Source organism: Cnephaeus nilssonii (genome assembly GCF_951640355.1).
Source record: "Cnephaeus nilssonii genome assembly, chromosome: 11".
Classification (NCBI taxonomy): Eukaryota; Metazoa; Chordata; class Mammalia; order Chiroptera; family Vespertilionidae; genus Cnephaeus; species Cnephaeus nilssonii.
Window position 1 is genome coordinate 30,681,181 of NC_137082.1, and position 27,511 is coordinate 30,708,691.

General features: G+C 40.2%; 1 protein-coding gene and 1 long non-coding RNA gene across 3 annotated transcripts in view; one reads left to right on the forward strand and one right to left on the reverse strand.

The window, feature by feature from the left end:
• The window catches only part of PTPRA (protein tyrosine phosphatase receptor type A), a 142,217-nt gene that overhangs the window by 100,711 nt on the left and 13,995 nt on the right, over positions 1-27,511 (reverse strand). The gene's annotated exons all lie outside the window — the stretch shown is intronic.
• LOC307107601 lies at positions 8,342-13,340 on the forward strand. Its single transcript, XR_013814236.1, has 2 exons — positions 8,342-12,977; positions 13,012-13,340. It is a non-coding gene; the product is annotated as an uncharacterized lncRNA (long non-coding RNA).

Genomic DNA, 27,511 nt, shown 5'->3' on the forward strand with positions numbered 1-27,511 from the left:
CACTGTAAGGTTGCCGGTTTGATTCCGGGTCGGGGCACATGCTTGGCTTGCGGGTTCGATCCCCAGTTAGGGTGCATACAGAGGGTAGCCAATCAATGTTTCTCTCTCTTTCTCTCTCTTACTCTCTCTAAGCATGTCCCTTGGTGAGGATTTAAAAAAACAAAAAAAAATAAGGAAGACATAAAACACTTTTTAAAAAATAAAGCAGAACAACTAAATGGAACTTCCAGAGTAAAATACAGTCACTGAAATCTAAAATTCTATAGATGGGTTAACCACTGGAGAAGACTCAGCTGAAGAGAGATTTAATAAACTGAAAAATATATCAGAAGAATTTTTCTAAAATACTGCACAGAAAAATAAACATTCTCTGGTCTAGAAAAATAACTGCAGCACTAAAAGATATAAAGCTAATTATAAAATTTACATAGAAATGCAAAAAACTTAGAATAGCCAAAACAATTTTGATAAAGAAAAAAAAAGTTGGAAGACTACTTGATAGTGAACAAGACAATGTTCTATGGGTATAAGAACAGACATATACACCAAGAGAATAAACTGGAGAGTCCAGACATAGAACCACACACAGATAATCAATGGATTTTGTACAAAAATGCCAAGGCAATTTAATGGGAACACAACAGTCTTTCCCACAAATAGTGCTAATATACTGAATATGCATATGGAAAAAAAAATGAACTTTTGACTCTGAGCCTCATGCCATACACAAATATTAACTTGAAATGATATCAGACCTAGACCTAAATGTATGCCCTGGCCGTTGTGCTCAGTGGTTAGTGTTGGCCTGCGCACTGAAGGGTTTTGGGCTCGATTTCCAGTCAACGGCACGTGTCTAAGTTGCAGGTTCACTTCCACCCCAGTTGGGATGTGGGTGGAAGATAATCAATTATGTGTCTCTCTCATATCAATGCTTCTCTCTCTGATCCTCCCTTCCTCCCTTCCCCTCTCTCTAAAAATCAATGGAGCCTTAGCATGTGTAGCTCATTTGGTTGGGCATTGTCCCAGGCACTGAAAGGTTGCCAGTTCAATTCCCAGTCAGGGCACATGCCTGGGTTGCCGGCTGGATCCCCAGTGTGCAGGAGACAGCCAATTGATGTTTCACTCTCACAGCAATGCCTCTCTCTCTCTCTCTCTCTCTCTCTCTCTCTCTCTCTCTCTCCCCCTTTCTCTCTAAAAATCAATTAAAAATATATATACATTTTTTAAATCAATGGAAAAAATATCCTCAGATGAGGATTTACAATAACAAAATTTATTGATGCTATATAGAATATTAATAAAGGGGAAAACATACGATCCTCTCAATGTAGAAAAAGCATTTAACAAAATCAAACACCTTTTTGTGACAAAAACACTCAACAATGCTCATAGTGGTCAACAATGCTATCCACTATGCCTTTTTACTGTTCATCATCTCGCAAATCACAAATTTACCCACCTTTTCCTCTTTCTACAGATTCGCCATGCATGATAGATGTCACTTTCTGGAGTGACCATGTACAGATTGGCAAATTTCCTCTTTCTTTTTCTGGATGTTTTATATTGTTGATGCATTAACAATGAACTCATGGCCAACAGCACTGTAACTTATGAATGTACAAAGTTTACTTAACACGTTTTTTCCATAAAGCATACATCACAGCCCTCCTGAGCTAAAGAATACTAGACAGCACATCAGTCCTACGCTTGGTGGCCATTTTTAACAATGAAATCACCAGTAAAAAGCACACCAAAAAACATGGCACCACACAGACTTCAAAAAGAACCTTGTTGCCCTAACCGGTTTGGCTCAGTGGATAGAGCATCGGCCTGTGGACTCAAGGGTCCCAGGTTCGATTCCAGTCAAGGGCATGTACCTTGGTTGCAGGCACATGCCCAGTAGGGGGTGTGCAGGAGGCAGCTGATTGATGTTTCTCTCTCATCGATGTTTCTAACTCTCTATCCCTCTCCCTTCCTCTCTGTAAAAAATCAATAAAATATATTTTAAAAAAAAAGAACCTTGTTTACAATATGAGAAATGACACAAAAAGGCATTGTATGACCTAGGCTAGGAATGTATGTGTTGAACCACACAAAATTGTCACCCCTCTGCACATGTATGTGAATGACCATGAAAACAAGTAGATTTGGGGGTTACAAATAAATTTCAGCAAGTAGGTGAATCTGCAAATAATGATGGTCCACTGTACTTTCTTAGTTTCTGAATAATTCAGCCTAAAAACCATTAGGTGATGCTGAGCAAGGCTGGCATCCATATAGTCTCATAAGGAAAGAGAGACTGGGTATATTGGAGGGGCTTGATCAATTAAGTAAATATATTAAGAATAATAAGAGCTAAGTTTCTCTGTCACATAAGAGTTACATATATGAAAGGAAGAAAAATAAAATGAACTCTTGAGATATTAGACAGGAATCAGAGGTACCAGTGTAAACTCACAGCATTTTAAAGAGAGAAATAGTATATATATGGCTACATTTGCATATATATATATATATATATATTTGTGTGTGTACATAAAGTCGTATATTCCCTCGCACTGAGAGTGCCTAAGAGCAGTGATGCCCCAGTAGATCATACCTAGCATCCAGACCTGGTTTCTAAATACATGCTCCAATAAAAGGAACCAGGGCTCGGTAGTGAAATGACTGATTTCAGGGTTAGGGCAGGAAAACAGGACGAGACTGAAACATCTTGTTGTACCAGAAAGTAAGGAAGGGATGTGATCAAAGAATGATAGGACATGCCAAAAGGATACAGGAGCCAGCTTACTGGCTAAATCTAGGACAAATTTAGTATCAAACAACAGATTATATTAATAGATAATAATTACTCACTGAATAAAATGGGAATCCATATGTCCACATTAATATAATAAAATAAATTAGGAGAAAAGAAAGCTTTTCTTTACAATGGTATGTTAACTGTTAATGTGGAAGAAATGATAAAATTAGAAAAATCATCATTTGGCAACCATCATAGTAGTAATCCAGCCAAGAAATATCAATGATACTAAAACTAGTGAGCCAAAGTTTGACAAATGATATTTACATGGTTGCAATGTGCCTCTTTCTCACAAAATAACTTATTGACTACAAATGGAAAAATAGATAAATTTATAATAGAGAGAACTGGCAGGCACCATCTTAATCAAGTGTTCACGGTTAACACACAGAAATAGGATACATAGAAACTGTGTACCTCTGACAGGATAGAATAAAAATACAGCACAATTTATGTGGTATTCCTGATAAAATGCATATTCTGAATCCAATCATGAAGAAACATCAGGCCCAAATTGAGGAATAGTCCTCAAAATAATTAGTCAATATTCTTCAAAATATTTAGTCTATTTATGATCAACTCAAAGACAGACACGATAACTAAATGCAATGTGTGATTCTGAATTGGATCCTTTTGTTATGGAGGATATAATTGGGACAACTGGTTAAACTTGAATAGGATTTGAGGATTAGCTGGTACTACTGTATCACTGTAAGTCCCTGATTTTAATGGGTGTATTGTGGTTACACAGGAGAATGTCCTTGTTTGTAGGACATACACACTAAAGTATTCAGGGTTGATAGGCATCAAGTGAGCAACTTACTCTCAAATGGTTCAGGGAAGGGAAAAGCTTTTTGTACTATTATTGCAACTTATCTATAAATTTAAAATTATTTCAAAATAAAGGACATTTGCAAATACAAAAACAACAATAAGCACACAAATGCCCAATTCTTCCTTAGTAAAACTTCTGGATAAAAAATACCCCAATACCCCTAGTTACTTGTACTAGATTTTATAATAATGTATCAAAGTTTCACACACATAGAAATGTCTGTGATATTGAAAATGGTCTACATATGTACTGCCCAATACAATAGCACATGTGGATGATGACTATCATATTGGATAGTGCAGGTCTAGAAAATAGCTGTAAAAGCCATAAAAGATTAAAGAGTGTTTTCATAAAAAATGTTTTAATACTAATTAGTTTTTAAAACACCCCGGCTGGTGTAGCTCAGTGGCTGAGAAATGACCCATGAACCAAGAAGTCGCTGGTTCAATTCCCAGTCAGGCACATGCCAGAGTTGCGGGCTCCATCCCCAGTAGGGGGCGTGCAGGAGGCAGCCAATCGATGATGTTTCTCTCATCAATGTTTCTATCTCTCTATCCCTCTCCTTTCCTCTCTAAAATAAAAGTCAATTTAAAAAAAACGACACATTTAAAACAAGTTACGTTGCTTTACTTTTTCTATACTTATTGAAATACTAATGGCACCATATATTTTTCAAAACTCTTGTCTTCTAATTTCTTAAATCTGAATATCTATTAGAAGCAACCATCTATTTATCTTTAATTTGAGAGTTTTGTTTCACTTTAAACTGACTTCCCTTTTGGAATGCCCATGTCGTCTCTACTTTTTGAAGTATGCTTTCCTAAGATCTAGGGATATGTACATGTCTATCCAATATCCCCACTTCTGGTTCTCACAAACTTAGATCACAAAGTCACTTTTTCCCAAACTTCTTATAATTTACATTTTACTTTACTCAGTCATAGCTGCTACACTGTGTATAACTGGTATTACAGGTTTATTTCCTGCCATTCTCAAGATAAGATTCCTTCTGATCAGATCAGTTTATTTCAGGACGAGTGTATTATTTCTTGTCCACATGAAACATACTTAATTATCACTTATCACTTACCCAATCATTCCAATATTTTAAATCAAGATCTAAAAGCTAAAGTCTAGTTTAATGACATCACCTACATAGACTATAGGAAAAACAGCATGTTTCATGATTATCAAATTCTACAACTCCTGATTTGAAAATAAATGCAAAGTAGAATTCTCATTACTTGTGATTCACCTTGGTAACCTAATGCCTTGAGCGAATGCAATAGCAGTCACTCACCTACCAGGTTCTGTTTTTTGTTCGTGACTGACTTAATTCAGAACTAGAAAAAAAAAATACACTCATGAAGTTAACACCTATGCCAAACATCTTTAGAAATATTTAACAAATCTAGGAATATCTAGAATCCTACCAAAGATAGAACTGTTTTAAACAAGAGTTGATTTAGAAAAATCCCTCCAGACTGGTTGGTGTGACTCTGATTGAGCATGGACCCATGTACCAAGAAGGTTAAGGTTTGATTACCAGTCAGAGCACATGCCCAGGTTGTAGGCTCCATCCCCAGTAGGGGGCGTGCAGGAGTCAGCCAATGGATGATTCTCTATTATGACTGATGTTTCTATCTTCCTCCCTCTCCCTTCCTCTCTGAAATCAGTAAAAACATATTAAATAATTTTTTTAAAGAAAGAAAAATCCCTCCATCCCCTTACTTCTATTGATAGTTACTTAAAACAACAAAAATAAAATTAAAAAGCTATTTTGCCCTGGCTGATTTGGCTCAGTAAATAGAGCATTGGGCCTTGGACTAAAGGGCTCTAGGTTCCATTCCGGTCAAGGACACATACCTCGGTTGCAGGCTCAATCCTTGGCCCCAATCGGGATGCTTGTGGGAGGCAACCAATCGATGTGTCTCTCTCACATTGATGTTTCTCTCTCTCTGTCTCTCCCCCTCCTTTCCACTCTCTCTCTAAAAAATCAATGGGGGAGGAGAGATAAACGGAAAAACTTATATGCATAGCCCATGGACAGGGGCAATAGGGTGGTGAAGACCTGAGGGGATGGATAGGGGCTGGGCAGAGGGGACTAAAGGGAGAGCTCTGTAATACTGTCAACAATTTATATATATCTCTCTAATAAAATGGTAATATGCAAATTAACCATCACTCCGCTACACAAGCCACGCCCACCAGCCAATCAGGGTGAGTATGCAAATTAACCCCAATCCAAGATGGCTACAGCCACAGAGAGCAAGGTTTCCCAGGTAACAGAGCAAGCCAAGCTTTCCATAGCCATTGCAGGCCTAAGCCTCCACTCAAGCTACAAAGTTTCAATTATAGAAGGTAAACAAATTCAAACAAATGGCGGCAGAATGGAGCTTGAGAGAGCAGGCCAGGGTTGCCGGCGGCAACAGGGGAAGCAAAGCTTTCCGCACACCCTGGCGGGGCTCACCCATTCAAGGCTACAAAGTTTCAATTGTAGAAGGTGAATTAACTGCCACAGAAATGGCTGCCGCCCCAGAAATGGCTGCCGCCCCAGGCTACAAAGTTTCAATTGTAGAAGGAAAATAAATTCCAGATACCAGGGCCTCCCCTTGGGTTGCCAGGGGGCGTGGCCGGCCTGCAAACCACCACAGGCCCCTCGCTCAGGCCGCCCTACACCCCAAGGGAACCCCCACCCTTATCTGTGACACCCTTCAGGGCAAACCAGCTGGCCCCCACCTGTGCACCAGGCCTCTATCCTATCTAATAAAAGAGTAATATACAGATTGATCATCACTGCAACACACAATATAGCTGCCCCCATGTGGTCAAAGATCCTGCCCCCATGTGGACACAAGATGGCCACCACAAGATGGCCAGCAGGAGAGGGCAGTTGGGAGGCACCCGGCCTGCAAGGGAGGGCAGTTGTGAGGGACCAGGCCTGCAAGGGAGGGCAGTTGAGAGGGACCAGGCTTGCAAGGGAGGGCAGTTGGAGGTGATCAACCCTGCAGGAGAGGGCAGTTAGGGGTGACCAGGCTGGCAGAGGAGGGAAGTTGGGGGCAAACAGGCTGGCAGGGGAGCAGTTAAGCATCAACCAGGCTGGCAGCGGAGTGGTTAGGGGGTGATCAGGCTGGCAGGCAGAAGCGGTTAGGGGCAATCAGGAAGGCAGGCAGGCAAGCAGTTGGGAGCCAGCAGTCCTGGATTGTGAGAGGGATGTCCGACTGCCCGTTTAGGCCTGATCCCGGGCAGTCGGACATCCCTCCAGGAGTCCCAGATTTGAGAGGGTACAGGCTGGGCTGAGGGACAACCCCCCGCTGTGCACGAATTTCGTGCACCGGGCTTCTAGTTTTTAAATAACAATAAATTAAAAATCAATGGAAAATATTAACAACAAAAAGCTATTTCAAATTTCTAACAACATTAACATTTATAAGATGCTTAATGGAACCAACGAAGTTCTATCTCAATTGAGAAATCACATCCTAAACTTTCAAGTTAACATGGCATCAATGCAAGTAATGCCTATTAGGTTGTCCTTGTGAAACACCCAAGAAGATACAAAAGGAAGGACTAGGGTGAGGGAATCTGATGGAGCCTATACTTTGTATGCTCTGTCTCTGAACAAAACATGTATAGATAGAAAAGGCAGGATGCAAAACACAAGACAAATGATTTCAAATAGATTTCCCTGCCCTAACCAGTTTGGCTCAGTGGATAGAGCGTCAGCCTGTGGACTGAAGGGTCCCAGGTTCCATTCCAGTCAAGGGCATGTACCTTGGTTGCCGGCTCGATCCCCAGTAGGGGTTGTGCAGGAGGCAGCTGATCGATGTTTCTCTCTCATCGATATTTCCGACTCTCTATCCCACTCCCTTCCTCTGTAAAAATCAATAAAATATATTTTTTTAAATAGATTTCCCTAACTCTTTTTTAGAAAATAGATATTTTATTGATTTTTTACAGAGAGGAAGGGAGAGGGATAGAGAGTTAGAAACATCGATGAGAGAGAAACATCGATCAGCTGCCTCCTGCACACCCCCCACTGGGAACGTGCCCGCAACCAAGATACATGCCCTAGACCGGAATCGAACCTGGGACCCTTCAGTCCGCAGGCTGACGCTCTATCCACTGAGCCAAACCGGTCAGGACTTTCCCTAACTCTTGATGAGCTGACAGATATTACCAATACTGTTTAGTTGTTGTTTACTCAAGGAGTCAATGCCAAGTTTAAAGTGAACAAAATACTAATTCAGTACAACCTAAAGTGGAATCTGCTAAGATGTGTTATAACTGATGGTGATAAAAATACATGTGGAGTAGAAAAGGGCTTATATTTTTCATAGCACATACCCTGGAAAATATCTGAATTTATCATGTGCTACTCAATCAACAATGTTGATGGTGAACTTGATTTACTGTCATGGACTTAACAATTGTCATAAATAAAAGCTGAATAAACTGACTTGCCTGACCACACTGCAGTTTGATGGCTTAGCAGTAAAGTTTTATTGTGATTTTTTTTAAGACCAGGACTGAGACTGAAAATTTTCAAAAACAAGACCTCTTTCAGCCACTATAGAGTGGGGCAAAAGTAAATTTATAGTTGTTCATATGGAGAATAATACAATAATTAATAAATAATAATAGAATAAACTCTGTGTTTGCATACTCACAACTATAAACCTACTTTTGCCTCACCCTGTAAATCCACTGTTTTGTTTGGGAATGTAGATCTCACTTCTTGTTTGAACTTTTGACAGCACAGGAAGTGTATAAAGCACCTTAACATGGCTCATGATTCACGTATTAGTTTTTGTCTAACTGGTGTAACTGCAGTTTCAGATTGCTCAAATAATCACCAGATTACAGTCTACTTGACCAAATTACTGAATTAACCACACTCTTCATTCCTTCTCTAGAATGTACTAAGTCAGTGGTCGGCAAACCACGGCTCGCAAGCCACATGCGGCTCTTTGGCCCCTTGAGTGTGGCTCTTCCACAAAATACCATGGCCTGGGCGAGTCTATTTTGAAGAAGTGGCGTTAGAAGAAGTTTAAGTTTAAAAATTATGGCTCTCAAAAGAAATTTCAATCGTTGTACTATTGATATTTGGCTCTGCTGACTAATGAGTTTGCCGACCACTGTACTAAGTGATTCTTAAAAATAAAAATAAACTCATGGTTAGTTGACTACTCTCTAGTATATCTTGCCTACTGCAATCATAGTTGAATTTTACCTATACTTTGAGGTGTCAGTTTGTTCCAAACCTGTTTATGCCAGTTATATTCATCACTGTACTTTTGGAACCCAATTAAATATTATATAAACTAATGAAATGTGAGTATGAAACAGTTGTTTTTAATAAAGCTAAGTTGAAATTTTTTAAAGAATTGGATAAACACAAGATCCTCCCCCTCACCCAATTACTGTCTTTTTAGTTGTGAGCATGAACACTTTGAAAGATGGGGGGAGCCCTAGCTGGTCTGGCTCAGTGGATAGAGTGTCGGCCTGTGGACCAAAGGGTCCTGGTTTCGATTCTGATCAAGAGCATGTACCTTGGTTGCAGGCTCCTCTCCTGCCCGGGCCCTGGTCAGGGCTCATGCAGGAGGCAACCAATGGATGTGCTTCTATCACATCAATGTTTATCTCTGTCTTTCCCTCTCTCTTCCACTCTCCCTAAAAATCAATGGGAAAATATCCTCGGGTGGGGATTAACAAAAAAAAGAAAAAGAAAAAAGAAAGGAAGATGAGCAGGAAATCATACTAAAGGTCTGGATGCTCAATTGTCTTATAGTTGTCTAAGTTCTTGCTCCATTTTAAAGAAATTCAAATTTGAAATCACAGATATGTATTATAGATGTGATATATACAAGAATGAACATGTGAAACATTATTTAGCAGATCCATACTCAAAGACAAGGTCTTGGCTTTCTACTAAAATATTGACTGATGAATGTACATGTAAGTAAAAAAATCAAATATTTAAGTTAGATATATATTTTTTGATGACCTGATTTACTGTATTTATTTTCATATAAGCAGCCCAGGTCCTATTTGTGTTGGGTAAGTTTTTTACCAATCCCTGGAGGAAATAAAGGAGATTCTTTGATATCCTTACTAGAGGCCCAGTGCACAAAATTCCTGCACTGGGAGGGGGGAGGGTGTCCCCCAGCCTGGCCTGTGCCCTCTCACAATGCAGGAGCCCAGCTATCGATTGCCCCAAATAGGTAGGCCCCGCCCACCTATCTGGGGCTCCTCGATGGATTGCCCCAAAGAGGTAGGCTGGAGAGGGGGTCCCATCTCCGTGGTGCGCAGAGCCACGGGACCCCCAGGCCTCACTGCGCAGAGCCACCGGGCCCCGCTCTGCGGTGCACCAAGCCCTGGGATCCCCAGGCCTCGCCGTGCAGAGCCGCTGGGACCTGCCTCTGTGCCGTGCACATAGCGTCTGCTGTGCACGCAGCCTCCTGGTGATGGACTGACGGCGTGAGGGTGTGACGACCACATAGGCTTTTATTAGGATAGATGTTAAGGGAAAGCCGTTCTCCAAAAGAGGGGTCATCAAACATTTTCTGTAAAGGGCCAGAGAGTATACATTTTAGGCTTTGCAGGTCAAAAAGCGAAATTGAGGCTATTCCTAGGTACTTTATAAAGACAGAAAACACATATTCTTATTGATGAAATTCAAATAATTAATAGTTTGTTAATACTAGATCAGTGATGGGCAACCTTTTGAGCTTGGTGTGTCAAACTTCGCCAAAAAACTGAGCATAACTCAGGTAGTGTGTCACTTTGAGGAAAAAATTAACTCCAAGACTCTAGTCGCAAATGTTTCATCCTCAGGAGCAGCAAATGTTTCATCCTCGGCATGCGGCCGCGTGTCATCAGAAATGGCTACGCGTGTCAGTGCTGACATGCGTGTCATAGGTTTGCCATCACTGTACTAGATTAATAATGAATGAATTGCTACTAAGTATAACTTTTGGTAATATAGGTATATTAATGAGAAAAATTAAATTCTTTTTTAGGGTGATACATTTTGTTTAGTTGGAGTTCAGAGTTAGTGTGTCCTATCAAAATTGGTTTAAAATGCTTATCTATTAATGCTGATCCATAACGAGATTTTATGTATTTCATCTTTGGAAACTTCTTCACACAGATGTATAGCCAAATATTAATATCAGCCCACAAGCATATGATTTGAGCATATTAATAACATGGGAAACACATAAAATTGTATTCCATTTTTCTTTTAATATTTACCTTTTAACATATCATTACATTGCAGGTTAATTAGTTTCAAATGAAGGTTAGGTGGAAGCTCCATAATTGTGCTGTTAGATTTTAAAATATAGAAATTTTCTTTGCACTTTCATTGAAGTCCTAAAAGTGCTTCTAGAACTGTAGTTTGAGCTACGAATATAGTATTTTGGTTTCAATCTTTAAAGACAATAACAAAAGCTGTACCAACAAGAACTGCATAAATATCTAATTAGTAACAATATTTAGTACCTCCTCAATATCCTTACTGTAAACTGCATGCTACCATCTAAATTCTCTATACACATCCTGTACAACCAAGAAGTGTCCTTTGTTTTAGGTGCTGAAAATTGTGAAATTTTAAAATGTAAGGTTTTTCCAAGTTTAGGAGCAGATTGAATATGCTTATGAAAATACCTATACTTCATAAGTTACAGATCCACTCATCTCAACTACATTTATAAGGTAAGAACTTCCTATGAAGTACAAATGACCTTTAAAGAAACATATTAAGTACAGCCTCCCAGGTTTTCTTAAACCAGGACCCTCCTTCCCTGGAACTATAAATATACTTCCTGTCATCAATAGCAATGGCTGGAGCAACCCCTCTGTTCAAAAGAACTAAAAATACATTATTGTACATATCCTTTCTTCTGCTACCCACCCACCATTCCAAAAGGAACTCACAGAGGGAAATGCAGAGTTGTTTAAAGTTCAGCTGAGAGCAGTGCAGAGACTGTAATTTTTTTTAAGGCTACCTTCAATTGAATGATATCTAAGTAGGTAATAAACAGCTATTACAAAGTCAGAGTAAATTTTAAATTTTGAGAAAAGCTATTCCCGGTTACAAGTTATATTTTGCATTTCCTCAACTGATATTTGGGGATCTGTGTCCTTTAAACCATTAAATTAGAAATTCTTGCATATTAGAACCAAACAAAGAACTGAACTGTATATAAAAATAGTGCATAGAACTAGATAGAAGTGCTCAGCCAACACTTTATGGGGCTGGAAGCAATGGGATGGCCTTCATGGTCTGAAGATATTCCCTAGAGGGGGTGGAGCAAAAAGGATAGAAAGCCAGATTCTCAATGTCAGAGAAAGAGGTCAAATTCAGAAAGGTGAAAGAATAGAAGAAAAAACCCTGTGGTGTTGGAATGGAGTTAGAGGTATCAGACTGAAATTATGGCTTCCAATATTTATAAGCAGATATGGATGTTTATATATGTTTATATACATATATATGAAAATATTACAACCTTTATAACCACAAACCCCAACATCTGTGTTTTACTTCCTGCCCAACAGTGGATGTTCCCACCACTACTGTAATAAAGGCTCTCACTGCTTTCCCCTCATTTCTTCTGCCTCCTGACTGACGCTGGTGCTTTCCCCAGGTAGCCCTGCAAAGCATGGTGTCTCTTCTGTTTCTGGGAAACTATCCTAGTATATAAAAAACCTGGGTTCGTCACATCCACAATGACCGGAGGCTCGACCAACCGGAAGTCAGTCCTGCAGTCAGCGCTGGGTTGCCATGGCGACCCAGCACTGACTGCTACAGCTGCGGGCACGGTGACCCAGCACTGACTGTTGAGGGGGCTGCAAATCTGGCCTGGAGAGAAGCCTGAAGAGAGAAGCAGGGTCTGATCCGAAGCCTCTGTGGCAACTGTTGATCAGCACTTGCCTCTTTCTTTCCAGGACTGGCCAGCAGCCACACCCTCATTTATCTCCAGGCCTTGACCGGGGGTTGCTGATCAGCCCGCCTTTCTGATCAGGCCTCGTTGATAGACCCAGAGACACTGACTGGCATAGAAACCAACCAATCAGAATCAAATCTGGGTCAACTATGAGGAGCTCATGGCTGCCAGGAGGTGGAGCTTTTGACGCTGACTGGCATAGAAATCGACCAATCAGAACCAAATTGGCCGGCAGAGGAGGGCATTTGGGGGCGAGATCAGGCCTGAAGGGGAGAGCAGTTGGGGGTGAGATCAGGCCAGCAGGGGAGGGCAGTTAGAGGTGATCAGGCAGGCAGAGGCAGTTAGGGCAATCAGGCCAGCAGGGAAGGGCAGTTGGGGGCAAGATCAGGCCAGCAGAGGAGGGAAGTTGGGGGCAAGATCAGGCCAGCAGAGGAGGGAAGTTGGGGGCAACCAGGCTGGTAGAGGAGGGCAGTTGGGGAGGACCAGGCCTGCAGAGGAGGGCAGTTGGTGGGGGACCCAAACAGACCCACAGCCAGACAAAGAGAAAATCTTAAAGGCAGCCAGAGAAAAGAAAACTGCTACCTACAAAGGAGTTCCCAAAAGGCTGACACTTGACTTCTCATCAGAAACTACAGGCCAGAAGGGAATGGCATGAAGTACTCAAGGATCTGAGACCAAGCTTACTATATCCAGCAAGGCTATCATTCAAAATAGACGGTCAAATAAAGAGCTTCCCAGACCAAAAAAAAAAGGCTAAAGGAGTTCATTACCACCAAGGCAGCATTACAAGAAATGCTAAAGGAATTGCTGTAAGGAATTGCTGAGGAGAAACAGAGAGAAACCTAGCCATACAGAAATATAAAGGCAATAAATAAGTACCTCTCAATAATAACCCTAAATGTAAGTGGACTAAATGCTCCAATCAAAAGGTGCAGGGCAGCTGAATGGATAAAAAAAACATGACCCAATTATATGCTGTCTACAAGAGACCTACCTCAAAACAAAAGACAAACACAGGATGACAGTGAAGGGATAGAAAATGATTTTCCATGCAAATGAAAAAGAAAAAAAAGCTGAAGTAGCAATACTCATATCTGACAAAATAGACTTTAAAATGAAGGCCATCACAAGAGACAACAAAGGTCACTACATAATACTAAAGGGATTGATCCAACAAGAGGAAATAACCCTGGTAAACATATATGCACCCAACATAGGAGCACATAAACATATAAAAAAATTTCTAGAGGACTTTAACAGAGAGATCGACAAGAATACAGACATAGTAGGGGACTTTAACATCCCTTGGATTTCACTGGATAGATCTTCCAGACAAAAACTTAACAAGGAAACAGATACTCTAAAGGACACACTGGACCCGATCGATTTAATTGACATTTATAGAACATTTCACCCCATTGCAGCAGAATATACATTCTTCTCAAGTGCACATGGAAACTACCCCCAAATGAAAGACCATTCACAAAGATAGACCAAATGTTAGAACACAAAACAAGTCTCTACAAGTTCAAGAAGGTTGAAATCATATCAAGCATCTTCTCAGATCACAGTGGAATGAAATTAGAAATCAACTACAGTAAAAACACCCCAAAACATTCAAACACATGGAGGCTAAACAGCATGCTATTAAATAATGAATGGGTTACCAATGAGATCAAGAAAGAAATCAAAAACTTCCTGGAAACAAATGAAAATGAACACACAACATCCAGCAATACATTAAAAAGATCATACACCATGATCAAGTGGGATTTATTCCAGGGATGCAAGGCTGGTACAATATTCGCAAATCAATAAACATGATACATCACATAAATAAATTGAAAGACAAAAATCACATGATCATATCGATAGATGCAGAAAAAGCATTCAACAAAATCCAACACCCATTTTTGATAAAAACTCTCATCAAAGTGGGAGTAGAGGGAGCATATCTCAACATGATAAAGGCCATGTATGACAAACCTACAGCCAACATCTTACTCAATGGGCAAAAACTAAAACCATTTCCTCTAAGAACAGGAACAAGACAAGGATGCCAACTTTCACCACACCTTGTCTGACATAGTACTGGAAGTAGTAGCCATAGTGATCAGACAAGAAGAAGAAATAAAAAGCATCCAAATTGGAAAAGAAGAAGTAAAACTGTCATTATTTGCAGATGACATGATATCGTACATAGAAAATCCCAAAGACTCCACCAAAAAACTACTAGTTAATAAATGAATTTGGCAATGTAGCAGAATACAAAATTGACAACCAGAAATCTATGGCTTTTTTTATACACCAACTAGAGGCCCAGTGCATGATTGAATCATGCAAGTGTAGGGTCCCCTACACGCTTTTGCTTTTCGTGGTGGAGCCTGGTGCCAGAGCAGACAGGCACCCAGCTCCCCCACTTTTGATGGTCCGCGGCCACTGAGGGGGGCTACCCTACTGTTGAGAGGCGCAGGGGGCGGGAGTCCCGCCCCCTGCACCTCTCAACGGCCGCTAGGGGGGCTGCCGTGGACACCTAGCTACCCTGCCGTTGAGAGCCGCAGCTGGGTGTCCACGGCAGGCCCCCTCAGCGGCCGCGGATCTGGCCGTTGAGAGGCACAGGGGGCAGGAGTCCCGCCCCCTGCGCCTCTCAACAGCAGGGTAGCCCCCCTCAGTGGCAGCAGATCCGTGCCTCTCAATGGCCGGATAGGCCACCCCAAGTCCCACCCCCCAGCCTCCCACCGCCCAATCGTGGGCGTAGTGGAGTGATGGTAATTTACATGTTACTCTATTATTAGATAGGATAATGAACTCACAGAAGGAGAAATTAAAAAAAAATCCCATTTACCATTGCAACAAAAAAAATTAAGATATCTAAGAATAAACAACCAAGGAGGTAAAGGACCTGTACTCAAAAACTACAGGATGTTGAAAAAAAGGGATAGAGGAAGACATAAACAAATGGAAGAATATACCGTGTTCATGGATTGGTAGAATCAACATCATTAAAATGTCCATACTACTTAAAGCAATCAATAAATTCAATGCAATCCCCATAAGATACCAACGAAATATTTCACATACCTAGAACAAACTCTCCAAAAATTCATATGGAATTAAAACAAAAACAAAAACAGATAGCTGCAGCAATCCTGAGAAAGAGAAACAAAGTTGGAGGAATCACAATACCAGATATCAAGCTATATTACAAAGCCACTGTTCTCAAAACTGGCTGGTACTGGCACAAGAACAGACATACAGACCAATGGAACAGAACAGAGAACCCAGAAGTCGACCCACGCCATTATGCTCAATTAATATTTGACAAAGGAGGCAAGAGCATACAATGGAGTCAAGATAATCTCTTCAATAAATGGTGTTGGGAAAATTGGACAGATACTTGTAAAAAAAATGAAACTAGACCACTAACTTACATCATACACAAAAATAAACTCAAATTAGATAAAGGACTTAAACATAAGATGGGAAACTAAAAAACTTCATAGGCAGCAAAATAGCAGACACATGTTATAGCAATATCTTTACTGATACAACTCCTAAGGAAATGGAAACTAAGGAGAAAATAAATGGGACTACATCAAAATAAAAACCTGCACAGCAAAAGAAACCATCAACAAAACAACAAGAAAGCCCATATTTGCCAATGTTATCTTTGATAAGGGTTTAAACTCCAAAATTTACAGGGAACTCATATAACTTAACAAAAGGAAGCTAAACAATCCAATCAAAAAATGGGCAAAGGACCTCAATAGACACTTTTCGAAAGAGGACCAACAGAAGGCCAAGAGACATATGAAAACATGCTCAAAGTCACTAATCATCCCAGAGATGCAAATCAAAACAACGAAATATCATCTCACACCTGTCAGAATAGCTGTCATCAACAAATCAACAAACGGTAAGTGCTGGAGAGGATGTGGAGAAAAGGGAACCCTCTTGCCCTGCTGGTGGGAATGAAGACTGGTGCAACCACTGTGGGAAATAGTATGGAGGTTCCTCAAAAAATTAAAAATGGAGCTCCCATTTGACCCAGTAATCCCACTTCTAGGAATATATCCCAAGAAATCAGAAACACCAATCAGAAAGGATGTATGCACTCCTATGTTCATAGCAGCACAATTTACAATAGCTAAGATTTGGAAACAGCCTAAGTGCCATCAGCAGATGAGTGGAGTAAAAAACTGTGGTACATCTATACGATGAATACTATGCTGCTGTTAAAAAAGAAGGAAATCTTACCATTTGCAACAGCATGGATGGACTTGGAGAGCATTATGCTAAGCGAAATAAGCCAGTGGAAGAAAGATAAATATCACAAGATCTCACTCATTTGTGGAATGTAATAAACAACATAAACTGATGAACCAAAATAGAGTCAGAGGCAAAAAAAATATTTTAAAAATATAACAGAAGTATTTGCAGGTTTTATAAAAAAAAGTTAGGCATTTTTTTCTATGAAAATTCATACAATTGCTCCCATCATGTGGTTATACACATGGCCTCTTTTTTTTTTTGCCTGATTAACTGGGATACACTCTTGAAGATAAAGGAACAAAAATAAATAAATTTTAGGTCTCAAAATTATGTGCTTCATATGCTTAGAGTGTAGCCTAAGAGGAAAGCCTGTTTAGATTTTTTAGAATAGGAGATGGTTTTAAGAGATTTGACCCATTATAGTGATTACCTTTGATAAATTTAATTCTTTGTACATACATTCCTTAAATATCTACCATATGTCAAGTGCTATGATACTGAAGATAGATCAAGGAAAATCAATAAAATTTGATCCGTGGATTGAATTTAAAAACTTATACCAACAGGTGGGGAGGGGCAAAGGGAGGAGTAGGGCAGGGCATGAACAGCAATGCACAAGATCCATTTGTTACTTTTATGTATACATCATAACGTATATCTAAACATGTCACAATTGAATATCAACTAGAATAAGCAGTAGTCATTGATCTACTGACAATAAAATAAGTGTTAAACCTTAAAAAATATATGCATAGAAGGATAAAGTGACAAAGTTAAGGGAATTATGGTAAAATGTTAACATTTAACATTAACAATGTGTGATGTAGGTGAAGGATATACTAGGCCAAACAGCAAGTAAATATTATCAATTTCCAAAAGACTGAAACCACATAGCCATATTCTTTAACCTCAATGCAATTTACCCATAAGCCCACTTAGAAAAACCTCATATTTGAAAATTAAAAGGCACCCTTACAAATAACCCATGAATTAAAGAAGCGAACCGCAGTGGAAATTAGAAAATAGTCTGAACTATTACTGAAAAAATTCTAGCCAAAATATTAGTAATCTGATGCCATCAACATATAAAATAAAAAATACACCACACATGATGACTAAATTGCGTTTAATTTTTAAAACTAGTTAATGAAAGATAGTTGTCAGAAGCTAAAGGGAAAGCGAAATGGAAAGTTGTTTAAAGGGTAGAGTTTCAGTTGCAGATGATGAAAAAGTTCTGAAGATGGATGTTGGTGATGGTAGCACAACAATTACTTTGTGAATGTACTCTGAATTGTACACTTAAAAATAAGTAATATGGTAAATTTTGTTATGTATATTTTACAATAAAAAATAGATAAAACAATGAGCTTAAAAGCATTTTCTCATTAAAATAATTAATGTAACATTGAAAATTTAAAGAAAAATCATATGAATATCAATAGATGCCGGAAAAGCATGGGATAAAATTCAACATCTACACTAATAAAAGCCTAGGTGGCCCTCATGCGATGCCCTCACATCATAAGATGGCCGCCCCCGTGTCATCACAAGATGGCCATCCCCACGTCGTCACAAAATGGCCACCACAAGATGGCCGGTAGGGGAGGGCAGTTGGGGGCGACCAGGCCAGGAGGGGAGGGCAGCTGGGGGCCATCGGGCCAGCAGGGGAGGGCAGCTGGGGGCCATTGGGCTGGCAGGGGAGGGCAGTTGGGGGCCATCGGGTCGGCAAGGGAGGGCAGTTGGGGGCGATCGGGCCAGCAGGGGAGCAGTTAGGGGGCAATCAGGCAGGCAGGCAGGTGAATGGTTAGGAGCCAGCAGTCCCAGATTGTGAGAGGGATCCCAGATTGGAGAGGGAGCAGGCTGGGCTGAGGGACACCCCCCACCGTGCAAGAATTTTGTGCACCAGGCTTCTAGTGCAATCATAAAAAGTCTTTGCAGCCCTGACCTGTGTGGCTCAGTTGGTTGAGCTTTATCCTGTGCACAGAAAAATCACTGGTTCAATTCCCAGTCAGGGCACATGCTCAGGTTGGGATTTGATCCCCAGTTCAGATGCATGTGAGAGGCAACTGACTGGTGTTTCTCTCTTTTCTCTCTCAAATCTATAAAAGTATATTTATATAAATAAATAGATAAATCCTATCTAATAAAAGGGTAATATGCAAATTAACCATCACTCCGTCACAAAGATGGCGGTGCCCAGTCCTCTCAGCCCCACTGGAGTCCCCCAGTCCCGGTGGGGGGTGGGGGGGTGGGGAGGGGTCGCGGCTGCTGAGAGCGGGCAGTGTGAGCGGCCTGGCGGAATGCTTGCTTCGTCGCCGCAGCAACAAGGCAAGCGTTCCACGCCCAGCTGTGGATGGGCCTCTGGGCCGCGGAGAGCCTCTGGGCAGCAGGTGCGGAGCGGCCAGGCCCTGCAGAGAGCTACTGGTGCACAGATTCATGCGCAGGGCTACTAGTAAGTAAATAAAAATAAAAACTCTTGCCGAAACCGGTTTGGCTCAGTGGATAGAGCGTTGGCCTGCGGACTGAAAGGTCCCAGATTCGATTCCAGTCAGGGGCATGTACCTTGGTTGCGGGCACATCCCCAGTAGGGGTTGTGCAAGAGGCAGCTGATCGATGTTTCTCTCTCATCGATGTTTCTAACTCTCTATCCCTCTCTCTTCCTCTCTGTAAAAAATCAATAAAATATATTTTAAAAAATAAAAATAAAAAAAAATAAAAACTCTTTGGAGACCAGGAATGGAAGGGAAATTCCTTAATCTGATAAATGGTTCCTACAGCCAAACTGCCCTAAGAATCACAAGGTTGGATTCAACAAACTCCTGCCAGATCAGATAACATTGCATGGGATACAAAATAATGTATCTTTCTTTTAAAATTCTATCACAATTATTTGAAATGTAAAACACACTAAAAGAAATTGCCTCCTCTATGTCAATAAACATTGTTTTGATGTCAATAACAATGATCTCAGAAAAATAGTTCTTCTAAGCTACAAGCTACCATCAGAAAAAAAATGGCTTAAGATCAACAACTTTAAAATCAAAATCATCATTTTGGGCAAGAAGTTAATATCCAACAATTTTTAAATACTGCAATTCTGTTTTCTACAGTTCATTTTCCAAAGGAGCTGTCCTGTTAGATTCACCAGAAAATTATGCTTTTTGAAATTGGACATTTCACAGGGAGATTACTGACATCTTTCTATAAGTAAAATTAATACCTAGGTACTCAACTTCGAAATTTTCAGACTAATCCCATTCAAGTCATGCTCTCTTCAATTGTAGAGATAGCTGGAGCCTGATCTATTCATTCATTTGTGGGTTGGAGCTCTTGAACTCTTTTCTGATAACAATCTCCCTCCTGCCTACAGTTGCTCCATATAGAAATGGGAGTAATCACCTTTCAAGGCAGTGTTGTCTTTAAACGCCTTCATTGTTAAAATTGAATTTGCCATTAATCAGCAATTTTACTCATTATTTCAAAGTTTCTTTTTTCTAACGCAATGAAATTCAATCAGCAGATATGATATGTAGAAAACTGCCTTTCATTTGAACAATTTTGGACTCTGCTTAAAATGAGTGAGGCTGCGTTAAGATCTACAGCAAAATCACTACTACAGCCCAGCCGTTGTGGCTCAGTGGTTGAGCATCAGGAGCGGGCCCAGGTTGCAGGCTCCATCACCAGTGTGGGGGGGGGGGGGGGGGCATGCAGGAGGCAGCCAATTGATGTTTCTCTCTCATCGATGTTTCTATCTCTCTACCCCTCTCCCTTCCTCTCTCTAAAATCAATAAATTAAAAAAAAACCCCACATAATAAAAAATCACTACTACAGGGTTTCTCAAATGTGAGAGATACAGATCCCTTTTAAAGAAAAACAAAATTCTTAACGTGCTTCCAATGCTAAGTTAAAAATTTTACTAATGAATAAATATAGGCATAAAACTGCATACAGTTATAGAACTAAAACAAATTTACAAATATAAAATATAAAACTAAAGAAATTCAAATTAACAATATTAATAGTTAGCAATAGACTTAATGCTGAAATTAAATCACCAATTAGAACATAGATATGGTATTGACTACTACACAGTTTATTTTTAGCTTGGCATGCCTAAACAGAATATGCCATATAATACCAATTCGCCCACCACTTTCCCATTCAAACAACTGTGAGGTTGCCCTGTGTACCCAACATTACTTAGTCTTCCACTGGTCCCACAAACTACTTCAAAAAAAGAAGTATATAACCAATGATACTAAACATACACACAAACATGGGCACTGGAATTGTGTGGCAACACTCAGTTATAAGATGGGAAGTCATTCATATACTTATATTTCAGGTTACTGAAATTTAAAAAACTATTAGAGTTTATTCAGAGAAACTTCTCTCCAAAATATATCCAAGGACCCCCATTTGAGATACTGCACTACATTAAGACTGTGGAGATATTATTGAAAACATCATAGCACACATCTCTTATAAGAGGAAAATGCCTCAAACCTGAGGCAGGAAAGGCTGTGTTTTTCACTCCTGATGATGGTTTTAATCTAGTAAGTCAAGTGAAGCTCTTGAAACCACTTTATTTTGGCCAATATAATTTGAGATCTCAGTATGTGTGTAGAGTTTTCTTTAAATAAATGCACAGGATCTAGTGGACTGCATTATCTTTACTAACATTCTCAGGCTGCCTCTCTCCTACCATGAGACCCTTATTTTCCCCTCACTCTGACTTCTTTACATATATTCTATATAATAAAAGGGCCTAAGCCATCAGTCGGACATCCCCCGAGGGCTCCGGGCTGCCAGAGGGATGTCTGACTGCCAGCTTAGGCCTGATCCCCAGGGAGTGGGCCTAAGCTGGCAGGTGGACTTTCCCCGAGGGGTCCCAGACTGCGAGAGGGCGCAGGCCGGGCTGAGGAGCCCCCCTCTCCCCCAGAATATTCATGCACCGGGCCTCTATTTGCATATTTAAATTTTATTGTCCTTACTGACTAAGTAGTCAAGCATACATTATAAAAATCAAAGAACACAAAAGAAAATACACTGAACAGAATGTATCCTCCCCACCAGCCATGCAGTTCCCCAACCCCAGAGGTAGTTATTGTTACCAGTTTTCTTCCATGTCTTTCTAGAGAGCTCCTAAACATACACTCTCTAAATACACACACACATTATGGTATTATCTGTATTATAGCAAATCACTTCAAATTCTTCTTAGAATAAGCTATATTACAAAATAGGGCAAAAGTAGGTTTATAGCTGTGAGTATGAGAAACACAGAGTTTATTCTTGTATTATTTATTAACTATTGTGTTATTTTCCATACAAACAACTGTAAACCTACTTTTGCCACACCCTATATAAGTATACTGGTCCTAATATTTTAGAAACTACAGTGTTTGTAGAATTAAATAATTTTAGAGATAGAAGGACCTTAAGCCATCACATCCTTTATCACTTTATAGATGAAACTGTGACCCAGGAAGACTTGCCTAAAGTAACATAGCTAATTAGTATTACCAGAAATAGAGCTGAGGTCTGCTAATTCCAAACTCCTTCTTTATCCAAGGTGTATTAAAATTTCTTTACATTTTCCACAATCACATGGTGTTTTAATTTATCTTAACCATATGAAGTTGGAAGCAGGAAGTGCCTCTTGTAATAGATCTCAGGGGGATGAAACTGGTTATTTGAGATTAAGTTGTTTAGTCACCATCTGCACAAACAGATTTGTCCATACCAAACCTAATAACATAAAAAGCATCAATAACATTTTTGGTAATTTCCAAAAAACGAAGCTAAAATGTAGTGTAGACACATAGCCCTTCAAATCATCAAAAGAAACAAACAAAAAATTCAGCCAGTGTGGCTCAGTGGTTGAGCATCAACCTATGAACCAGGGCACATGCCTGGGTTTTGGGTTTGATCCACAGTAGGAGACACGCAGGAGGCAGCTGATCAATGATTCTCTCTCATCATTGATGTTTCTATCTCTCCCTCTCCCTTCCTCTCTGAAATCAATAAAAAAATATTTTTAAAAAAGAAAAAGAAAATTTAAAAATATACATGCTCCTCAATAAATAATTGTCCTCTATAAACTACCAGGAAAATTGACAAGAAAAGAGTAATTAAAATACATTGTGATTGCCTTAGCCCAGTGGTCGGCAAACTCATTAGTCAACAGAACCAAATATAAACAGTACGATTGAAATTTCTTTTGAGAGCCAAATTTTTTAAACTTAAACTTCTTCTAACACCACTTCTTCAAAATAGACTCGCCCAGGCCGTGGTATTTTGTGGAAGAGCCACACTCAAGGGGCCAAAGAGTTGCATGTGGCTCGCGAGCCACAGTTTGCCGACCACGGCCCTAGCCAATTTGGCTCAGTGGATAGAGCGTCAGCCTGCAGACTGAAAGGTCCCGGGTTCAATTCTAGTTAAAGGCACGTTCCTGGGTTACAGGCTTGATTCCCAATAGGGGGTGTGCAGGAGGCAGCCAATCAATGATCTTCTTTCATCATTGATGTTTTTATCTCTCTCTCCCTGTCCCTTCCTCGCTAAAAATCAATAAAAATATATTTTAAATAAATAAATAAAATAAAATACATTGTGATCAATATTATAGTTGTTATGGTGCCGAAACCGGTTTGGCTCAGTGGATAGAGCGTCGGTCTGCGGACTGAAGGGTGCCAGGTTCGATTCCGGTCAAGGGCATGTACATTGGTTGCGGGCACATCTCCGGTAGGGGGTGTGCAGGAGGCAGCTGGTCGATGTTTCTCTCTCATCGATGTTTCTAGCTCTCTATCCCTCTCCCTTCCTCCCTTCCTCTCTGTAAAAAAATCAATAAAATATATTTAAATATATATATATATATATATATATATATATATATATATATATATATATATATATATATATATATATAGTTGTTATGGCAATCCTAAAAGAAGGAAAAACAATTTCTGGGAGAATTTAGGAAACTTCACTAAGTAGGTGATACTTTAGCTAGGTCTAGAAAAATCAATAGTAGTATGGTTACTTGTTTTTGTTTAATGAATTCAGCTTCAAAAACAAAGATAAACTGAATCATATACATATAGCCTTTGGCAGTTACAGTGAAGATCGAAAACTGGCAGCAGAGTGTGTTAAAAAAAATTGATTGCTAATTCCTTTAGATAGGCCATGGAATCTCCAGTGTGGCACAGGACTCAATAGATCTAATTCTCTCATTCATATTGCATGCCTGGCCTCCAAAGACATATTTGAATTTGCATCCCCTGACTAAATGCCAAAGATAAGGGGATGGGAGGAGAAAAGAAAAAGGCCTAAAAACCTTCTAAGTTTTGAGGGCATTATAGCGGCTTAAGGTTTCTTATTTAAATCTATTTTCCAGTTTTGTAATCAGAAAATAAGATAAAAGATACAAAACTAAAAGATAAATAAGAAAAATCAGGAATAACAAAAAGATAGTTTTAGATGCTGAGTGACATTAGGATCACTGAATAGCTAAGAGAACTCATCTACTACAACCAAAAAAATATATAAGTAATATGAATCTATGCCTACATATTACTACATATTTTGGACCATCAGAATCCCTCTAAGACCATTAATCTGCATGTGCCAATGTGTGGATTATCATACAATGTAAGTTTATGTATAATTATCACACAATATAAGTGACTTCGATAGAAATAAGCACAGGATCTATACCTAGATTAGACTTGGGACAGTCAGTAAGGTAATGCTGATTGGAAGAGTTAATCTCTATCTAAGAAATTATAATGCCAGGTAAAGAGGGAGATGGACAATCCAGCCAAAGATAGAGGGCACAGGAAAAGGTAAGGCTAAAAGGTTAAGAGGGGTTGTATTAGAAAAGCTTGCTCTAATAAGAAGATTTTATCCTGAGGATTTTAAGATAGGGCGTGCTGTGATATTTAAGGAAGTCAAAAAGATCACTCTTGGAAGCAATGTGATAAATTACCTGAAACAAGGAAGTAATAGTGAGTAGACAAGTAGGGAACCTGCAGCAGTCATCTAAGTGAGGAGGACCCTGAACCAAGGGACTAAAGAGATAGGAGAAAGCAAGCAAATTTGAAAGATATTAAAGAGATAAAATAGTAAGAAATGCATTACCAACCAAATAAATAACATTATCCAGGTTTGTGGTTCAGGTTACTGGGCTGTGCATTTATCAAGATAGAGAATATAAAAATATCACATTTGAAGTGGAGATGAGATCAATTCTGAGCCTGCTATAGGTGCCTAGGAAAGAGTCCAATGAAAATGATCAGTATAGGTTGTTGGCTATCATCCAGTCTGTGCTGAGAACAAATTTTCTCCTAATTAGCAAGGAGCTGGAAGCTGAAACCATGGGCATACGCATGTGCTTCCAGGAAGAATGTGTCAGATGAAATATAAGAGGGCTGAAGATGGAATCTTTGGTAAGCCAAACAAAGAGTGGTCTGAGAAGAGGGGCCTAAGAAAACAGAGCAGTGGGTAAAGAAACAGAGAAAAACCAGGAGTGTGTGTCACAGAACTCGAGAAAAGATAGTTCAGGGAATAAATGTTGTCCAGTCTATCACATTTACTTAATTCTTCTCCTCTCTTCCCTCTCCAATCCTTACCATATTTCCCCTGTTAAAACCAGGAAAATAGAAGTTATTCTGTGATAATTAATATAGCTACACTGTATCCCAACTATGAGGGAGGAAAGAGACATAATCAAGATCATTATAACATTACCTATAGCATTTATTGAAGGTTTACAATGTGCTAAGAAAGAATTATGCTAAGTACTTGACATGCACTATCTAACCCTTCAACAAATATATGCAGTAAAAGAATACTAGTGTTGGAGGAACCAAGATGGCGGCAAAGTTAAACAACTAAACTGTGCCGCGCACAACAATTTCAAAAATACAACTAAAAGACAAAGCGTCTACCATCCAGAACCACGGGAAAGCTGGCTGAATGGTAGATTTACAACTAAGAAGGAAAAAGAAAGAACAAACGCGGAAGGGCTGAGGTACGAAGGCGCGTGAATCAGGCTGGTGGCGGGCGATGGGACGCTCGGCTTTTTTTCCAACCCAAAGGGAGATAAGCTCCCGATCACTCTGAAATCCAGTTTCTGGGGACGTGCAGGGGACCCAGACACCTACGGGGAGAAGCTGGACTCTTGGCCATCGTGTCGGAAAGTGAGAGTGACTTTCTTGCAGAGGTGCGCCCAGCAATCAGTGTTTACTGCACTGGAGCACAGGGCGCAGGGACTTGGAAACACGGAAAGGCAGAAAAGGCAGACTAGCAGCCATTGCTGTTTGCCATGCCCTAGCCTAGTGATGCCCTGAGACCCCGCCCCGCCCTGAGACCCGCCCGGCACATTCTACAAACCCTGCCCAGGCTCCAAACAGCAGCTTTTGCATATAAATGGCCTGCCCTATGGCAGCTTAACCAAATAAACTGCAGCTCCAGTCAGACTGCTCCAAAACCACTCAAGCAAAGAGGAGAAAACTAGTTCTTGCTGTAGCTCCTGCTGGGGGGCCTCAGACAGTAGCTGACCTGCACCCCATTGGAGATCCAGAAACGAGGGCATCTAGTGGTCGGTCTGAGACAACACCAGATTTCAACCACTCACATAAGGGACACATTCAAGAGGCAGACTCAGTAAGCGCCAGAGCCCTACTGGAACAAGTCCCGGCCCATAAACGTGTCTCCAGCACAGCAATTCTTCCTTTATAGCACAGCGGGTCCTCACAGCCAATTGGCCTGGAGGTCAATTCCTCCCAGTAACACCAACAACAATCAAGACTTAACTACAACAAGGCTGTACACACAGTCTAAAAAGGGGTGCACCAAGAGCGTCGACCTCAGGTAACTGGGAGGCTGACCCGTTGAACCAATAGGACACAATAGGACACAAAGCTACCCTAGCAACTCAGGGAAGCAGCGAAAATGAGGAGGCAAGGAAACAGATCCCAAACAAAATAAATGGAGGAGAACAAACGACTGGACATAGAGTTCAAAACCACGGTTATAAGGTTTTTCAAGAATTTCATGGAAAAAGCCAATAAATTTAATGAGACCCTCGAGGATATGAAAAAGGTCCAATTAGAAATGAAACATACACTGACTGAAATAAAAAATATTATACAGAGACCCAGCAGCAGACTAGAGGAACGCAAGAATCAAGTCAAAGATTTGGAATACAAAGAGGCAAAGGACACGCCTCCAGAAAAGCAAGAAGAGAAGAGAATTCAGAAAGTAGAAGATAGTGTAAGAAGCCTCTGGGACAACTTCAAGCATACCAGCATCCGAATTTTTGGGGTACCAGAAGAAGAGAGAGAGCAAGACGCTGAAAACCTATTTGAAGAAATAATGACCGAAAACTTCCCCCACTTGGTAAAAGAAATAGACTTACAAGTACAGGAAGCGCAGAGAACTCCAAACAAAAGGAATCCAAAGAGGACCACACCGAGACACATCATAATTAAAATGCCAAGGGCAAAAGACAAAGAGAGAATATTAAAAGCAGCAAGAGAAAAACAGTTAGTTACCTACAAGGGAGCACCCATACGATTATCAGCTGATTTCTCAACAGAAACTATGCAGGCCAGAACGGAGTGGCAAGAAATATTCAAAGTGATGAA